The following is a 6,000-nucleotide window of genomic DNA, read 5'->3' as shown; positions in this document are numbered from 1 at the left end:
CTGATGATCAGATAAGCTCATGTGTTTTCTCCTACCCAAGGTCTGATCAAAAAAGTAATCTTGATATGTATGTGTGTGGACAACATAGTTGGTTTTAGGTCTATGATTAGCTCTCTTTTCAGGCAAATTCATAAATTTCGAAGCCCCTACACACAATTAAGAGATGTAAATCCCACCAATGTCTGGTTTTTTTTCCTCAAAGCCTCTGCCCTAAAGAGTGTTGGTCAGTTCTCATGCTCCAGAGTGTTCTAATAACCTCTGAAGTGTTTCCACTGGACCCAGATCCCGACCCCCAACCCCTCTTTCATGAAACAAGTGCTGTGTGCTTCAGCTAAATCATAACCTGGCACACATCTGTTCTGAGCACAGAAATCACCATGGAGGCTCATAGCCCTTCTTTGTCTGGGATCCTATAGTATTGCCCATTTCGCAGCCAGAGAAAACAGGGTCACAGACACCCAAGTTTCTTGCCCTTAGCGGAGCAAGTCAGTTGCTGGACCAGTGAGAGGTGGCAGGGATGCCCAGGGCAGCGTCTCTGAGGTCCAGAGATCGGAGCCAACCCTGGGCCTCACTCCTGCCTGGGCTGCCTCTGCCTGGGAATGGGCATCGGGCTGCAGGCAAAGCGGGTGGAGAGGAGCCTCTGGAGACACGGGATGTGGCTGCTAACGAGATCAGCCTCCAGCTAATGCCATCCCGCCCGGCTCCACGGGGACGTCTGCCAGTCTGCCCGTCTCACCAAATCAGCGTCTTCTCCCTGATGTCCCACACCCTAGCCTGGCAGCCTAGCGAGCTGGGAACAGCGGTGGCATCTAGAAGCCTGCAACGTGGCCAAGGCAGGGTTGAAGAGACCCTGCAGGAAGTGGCTGGACCCAGGACCGGCCACAGTGCCATTGTAACACAGGAGCGTGTGTGGCCTCTGCCATGGCTGGACATCAGCCTGGTTAGTGAGCTTCCCCCCAATCTGTTTACTCCGGAGCCCAGCCCAGTGACTCCGCTAATCTCTGTTTTCACGTGTGAGCCGGCCGACAGGGAGAGGCTGTACTCCAGAGACAGGCCTCTTTGGAAACAGAAGTCCTGGAGCTCAAAATACCCTCAAGGCCCAAGCGAGGAACTATAATTACAAGCGGTGGGCACAGGAGTTGATTTGGTTCAATGTCCCTGTTATAAGCTGAAGTGCATCCCCCTAAGCCCCGGAGTCACATGGTGACGTCCTAACACCCAGTTCACAGAATGTGACTGTATTTGGAGAGAGGGTCTTTAAAAAGGTAATTAAGGTAAAATGAGGTCACGTGGGTGGTCCCTAATCCAGTGTGACTGGTGTCCTTATACGAAGAGATTAGGAGACATACACACAGGAAAGGCCGTGTGAGGGGACAGTGAGAAGGTGGCCATCTGCAAAGAGAGAGGCCTCAGTAGAAGCCAACCCTGCCAACACCTTGATCTCAGACTTCAGGCCTCCAGAATTGTGAGAAAATAAACTTCTATTGCTTAAGCCACTCAGTCTGTGGACCTTTGTCATGGCAGCCCTAGAAAACTAGCACAAGCCCTGGTTTGTCTCCCAATAAATTGAACTACACACCCCAAACAAGGCTGCCAAGTCATTCTCGTCACTCAGTTAGGAGAGAGAGAGAGAAAGAGCGTGCATCGAAGGCCACCATGTGCTGGGGCCAGCACACAGAATCCTCTCAACCCTGCCACGCACAGCACGGGCCACATTTTCCAACTGAGGACACTCAGAATCCCCAGAACTGGAACTCCTCTGAGCTGCGTTTAAACTCAGGTGTCCGATTTCAAAGCCTGGGCCTGTTTCACCAATTATACTAACAGGTAAAGGGCTTCCTTAGCCAGAACACAAATAGAGGCTGGGTGGCCATCGGGCCACAGGGTAACAGAGGGATTCCTGGGGGTGTCTAACCACAGGCATTCATGAGCTCCAGGCACCACGCTGGGGGCAGCCGCCCTCAGTCTCCCAAAAAACAGCCCAGAGCATTCCGTAGCTGGTTGCTTGCAAGGGAAAGAGGCCCTGGGAGAAAGAATAAAAGGAGGGAACGCCAGATGAAAGGGATGCAAGATGAGGACACGGAGGTGGGTCCGAGAACCAGAGGAATGCTCTGTCCAAAGCAGAAAATGTTCGCTAAAGCTCCTCCCACAACCCCAAAGCCTGACAGTCCCCCCACTACAGTAACGACCCACACAGACGAGGTTATTGCGTGCCAGGGGCCCTGCTCCGTGCAGACCCCAGCTCGCTGCATCCTCTCTCCTGCTTGGGCTTCTCCCAAATGCAGAGGAGGAAGCCAGGCACTGAGGGCTAAATAATTTGCCCAAGGACCCACAGTTAGTCGGTGAAAAAGTAGGACTTCATTCCCTGATATCTGGAGCCGGAGCCCCACTCTCAACCATTCCCCTGCACCTGGCGAGAGACTATTTTAGAAGTTTCCTTGTTTTCACTATAAGAAAAAATAACATGCACCCCACTGCAGGAAGAACGCTATAGGCTACCAGTCGTTGATGACCTCGAATGAGAATGCATTCCCTTTCGTAGGGGTATGTTGGGAGGGGCAGAGCAAGCGAGAGCTGAAATCCTACGTAGAGAAACAGGCCCAGAGCTTGGCCCAGGCCAGTTTGCACAAGGCATGAGGTCCTTGACCACAAAGCATCAACCCAACTGGTCACTGTAGGGGCCATTCCCCAGCATGCTTCTGGGGTGGCTCTCCCTGCATGGTGCATTGGGGAGACACAGCTCACTTGCCTAAATTAAAGCATACTTCCCAAATTCATCTATGCCACAAAGCAGTGGTAATCATGGAAAAATGCCCGAGATTTATAAACCAACAAAATATTACATGAGAGGGTGCATCGTGATGGCCATATTATGTTAAAATTGTACATGCATTATAAATATACACATATATGACTATATTATAATGAACATCCATTCGCCTTTCTCTTGGTAACAGTATCTCAATTTTTCTCTGGGCACACTCGTTCCCCACTCTTGGGCAAGGTGCTTTTTGAGTCAGTATCAATTACACACAGCTAAGTGAATATATCTTCAGTGTCAAGTCGATACATTTTTACACACATATTTGCCTGTGTAGCCACCTCCAGATCAATGTCCCCCTGGGGACATAGTTTGAGCCCCTTAGTTCAAGCTGCAGCCACATGAGCCAATAAAATCTCTTTTGCTTAAGCCATTCTGCTAAGAATGTGTACCCCCAAAAATCAGAAAGAATAGACATCAATTGTAACTTTAATCATACCCACCTTATTTAAAAGTTTATGGTTTCCTTTGCTCTTCGGATAAAGACCGCAAAATCTTACCATGGTCTTTACAGCCCTGACCCAAATGCCTCCTGCAGCCTCGCTATGAACTAACTCCTCCTGCCACACAGATCTGCTCCCTTCTGCCACAGGACCCTTGCACAGGCTGTTCTCATCCTTAAACACTCTTCCCTCCCATCTTCACATATTTAATAGATCAAAACTCCATTTTAACTCCCTCAACAAAGCCTTCCCTGAGCTCCTTGACAAGTTCTCTCTCCCTAGTTTTATGTCTTCATTATCTCTCTTTTTTAATGTAAAACACAGTTGAATTTTTGCAATTGTTTGATTTCATATCTCTTCCAACTGTGAGCCCCACGAGGGCACAAACAACATCTGTGTCTGTTCACTGTTGCCCCCCAGTGTCTAAAACAGAACCTGGCCCTAAGTAGGTTTGAAAGCAAGTTAGTATTAACCATAGTTGAAACCAGGTGTGGTGGCTCACACCTGTAATCCCAGCTACTTGGGAGGCTGAGGCAGCAGGATCACGTAAGCCTGGGAGTTCAGGACCAGCCCGGGTAACATAGACCTCATTTCTAAAAAAATAAAAGTTTTAACTGTGGTTATTGAAACATTTTCTAAGTTATGTATATTTCTGTAAAGTTCTACTTTTTCAGAAGTGCCTATTTATTTTGTAATCAGAAAAAATAATTAAAGATTTATTTTTATTTATTTAGTTTTTGTTTTTTAATTTCACAATTTTATGGGGGTCCAAATGTTTGGTTTGCAAATATTGCATTTGCACCAAAATTATGGTTCTTCTTTCTCCATAGAGATCCCATTGGCTAGAGGTATTTATTCCATCATCAAAACATATGAGAAATGGTCTTTCTTATTTTTTTATATTCACACACACACATATACCATTATGCTAATGGACAGAATTATTTCTCTTTTTAAGCTTTGCTCCCATAAATTTTCCTAAAAACTTTGAGGCCTTCTACCATGTATCTTCTAAGGAGCTCCTCTGGGCAGTAATATACATGCACAAGTAGCCAATGAGCGTGAACTGAAAGACTCAAAGGGAAGTTAGTTTCCGTGTTGGGATTGCGCCCTTAGGTACATGCACTCAATGTCGGGGCATTTGCTGCACGCATCCAGGAAGTCGTGTCTCCTGCTAGTAAAATGATTCCTGATTCTCATAATGGGATTAAAGCGTGGTGATCCCTGGAGCTTCTCCGTGAGCTCCAGGACATCCAGGTGCTCAGCCACCTGGTCACAGCTGAGAATAGGGCACCATTCTCTGCCAAGGCCAGAAAGAGCGGGCTGGGAGTCAAGAGACCAGTGTGCGGGTCTCAGCCCTGTTGCTCTCTCCGTCTGTGACCTTGGACAAGTACCTCTGCTCTCTGGGCCTCAGTGTCCCCAAATGGGGAGGAGGAGTTTGACCAGACCAGCAGTTTCCCAAACTGATTTTGGCTGGAGGTCTTATTTCTTTTCAAACAAAATCAGAAGCATAAATTCAGTATATAAACAGATAAAAGCAGAACTGCTCTGTTTGGAGTGAGAATGGGATTTGTCCCTTTGCCATTCTTTTCGCCTGCCTGGCCCCCACCCCCAGCACCTGCGTGTGCGCACACATGTGTGTACATACACACGCACACACACGTGTACACACGCAGCAGCAGCCTTCAGGACACCTCCGCAGAGGCGCAGGGGAGCACGTTCTGCAAGTTAAGGACTAGACCATCTCTAACCCCCTCCCAGCTCCGGCATGTCACAGATTCTGTGATTGTGTTTATTTTGATATTAACTGTGCCTGGTGCCTGGCTTCCCCCAACTGTTTTTTATTTCACTCGTTTCCTCAGCAGACACTTACTCGTCCGCCGAAGGCAGTGAGCGGTCAGTGAAAAGGACGATGCACCAGGAGTTATGCTGGGGACACAGCGGCACCGAAGGTGAGCACAGCCCTGCCCTCGCAGAGCTCTCAGTCCTTAGAGGGAGATTAATACTAAACCAGCAACAGCGCAGGCTGTACGTGACTGTGGGGACAAGCACCGTGCAGAGAAACTCCAAGTTCTAGCGAGCACGTAACCCCAGGGCCAGGCCGAGCCGAGCAGGTGAGTGCCATTCAGGTGGAGACCTGAAGGATGAGGAGGCTAAGAGGAAAGGAAGGACATACAGAGAACAGGAACGGCACATGCAAAGGCCCTGAGTCGAGAGCGCAGCACATCTGGGCGCAGAAAGAGGGCAGGGTTGCCAGAGCCTAGCGCAGGGGACAATGGGCAGAGTTCACAGGGAGGGGTCCAGGAGGCTGGCTTCATCCTGAGATAAAAGCAAAAGCCCTGAAAGAAGTAGGGACCTGGCGTTGACATACCTTCAGCAACATTTATTGAGTTCCCACTGTGTGCAGCCACTGTTCTGGACCCTGGGGATATACAGTTGAAAAAAAAAAAAAAGACAGAAACCTCTGCCCTTATGGAGTTTACATTTTAATGGCAGATGGAGAGACACAATAAATAAAATAAAAACAGGTAAGTTGCTAGATGCAGAGGCAGGCAGATCCAGGCTTTAGCAGAGCCTGAAGCTCACTCGAATGATTTGGGGGTGAGGGAAGATGCACCCTTTAAGATAAAAAAGAATAAAAAAGTATAAATACCGCTTTAGGTATAGAGCTTTGGAACCTACCGGTGAGGGGCCCTGAAGCTTAGGAATTATTAGCTTCACGGAGAACCCACCTCT

Source organism: Lemur catta, chromosome 7 (genome assembly GCF_020740605.2).
Source record: "Lemur catta isolate mLemCat1 chromosome 7, mLemCat1.pri, whole genome shotgun sequence".
In the NCBI taxonomy this organism is placed as follows: domain Eukaryota; kingdom Metazoa; phylum Chordata; class Mammalia; order Primates; family Lemuridae; genus Lemur; species Lemur catta.
This window is presented reverse-complemented; position numbering follows the sequence as displayed.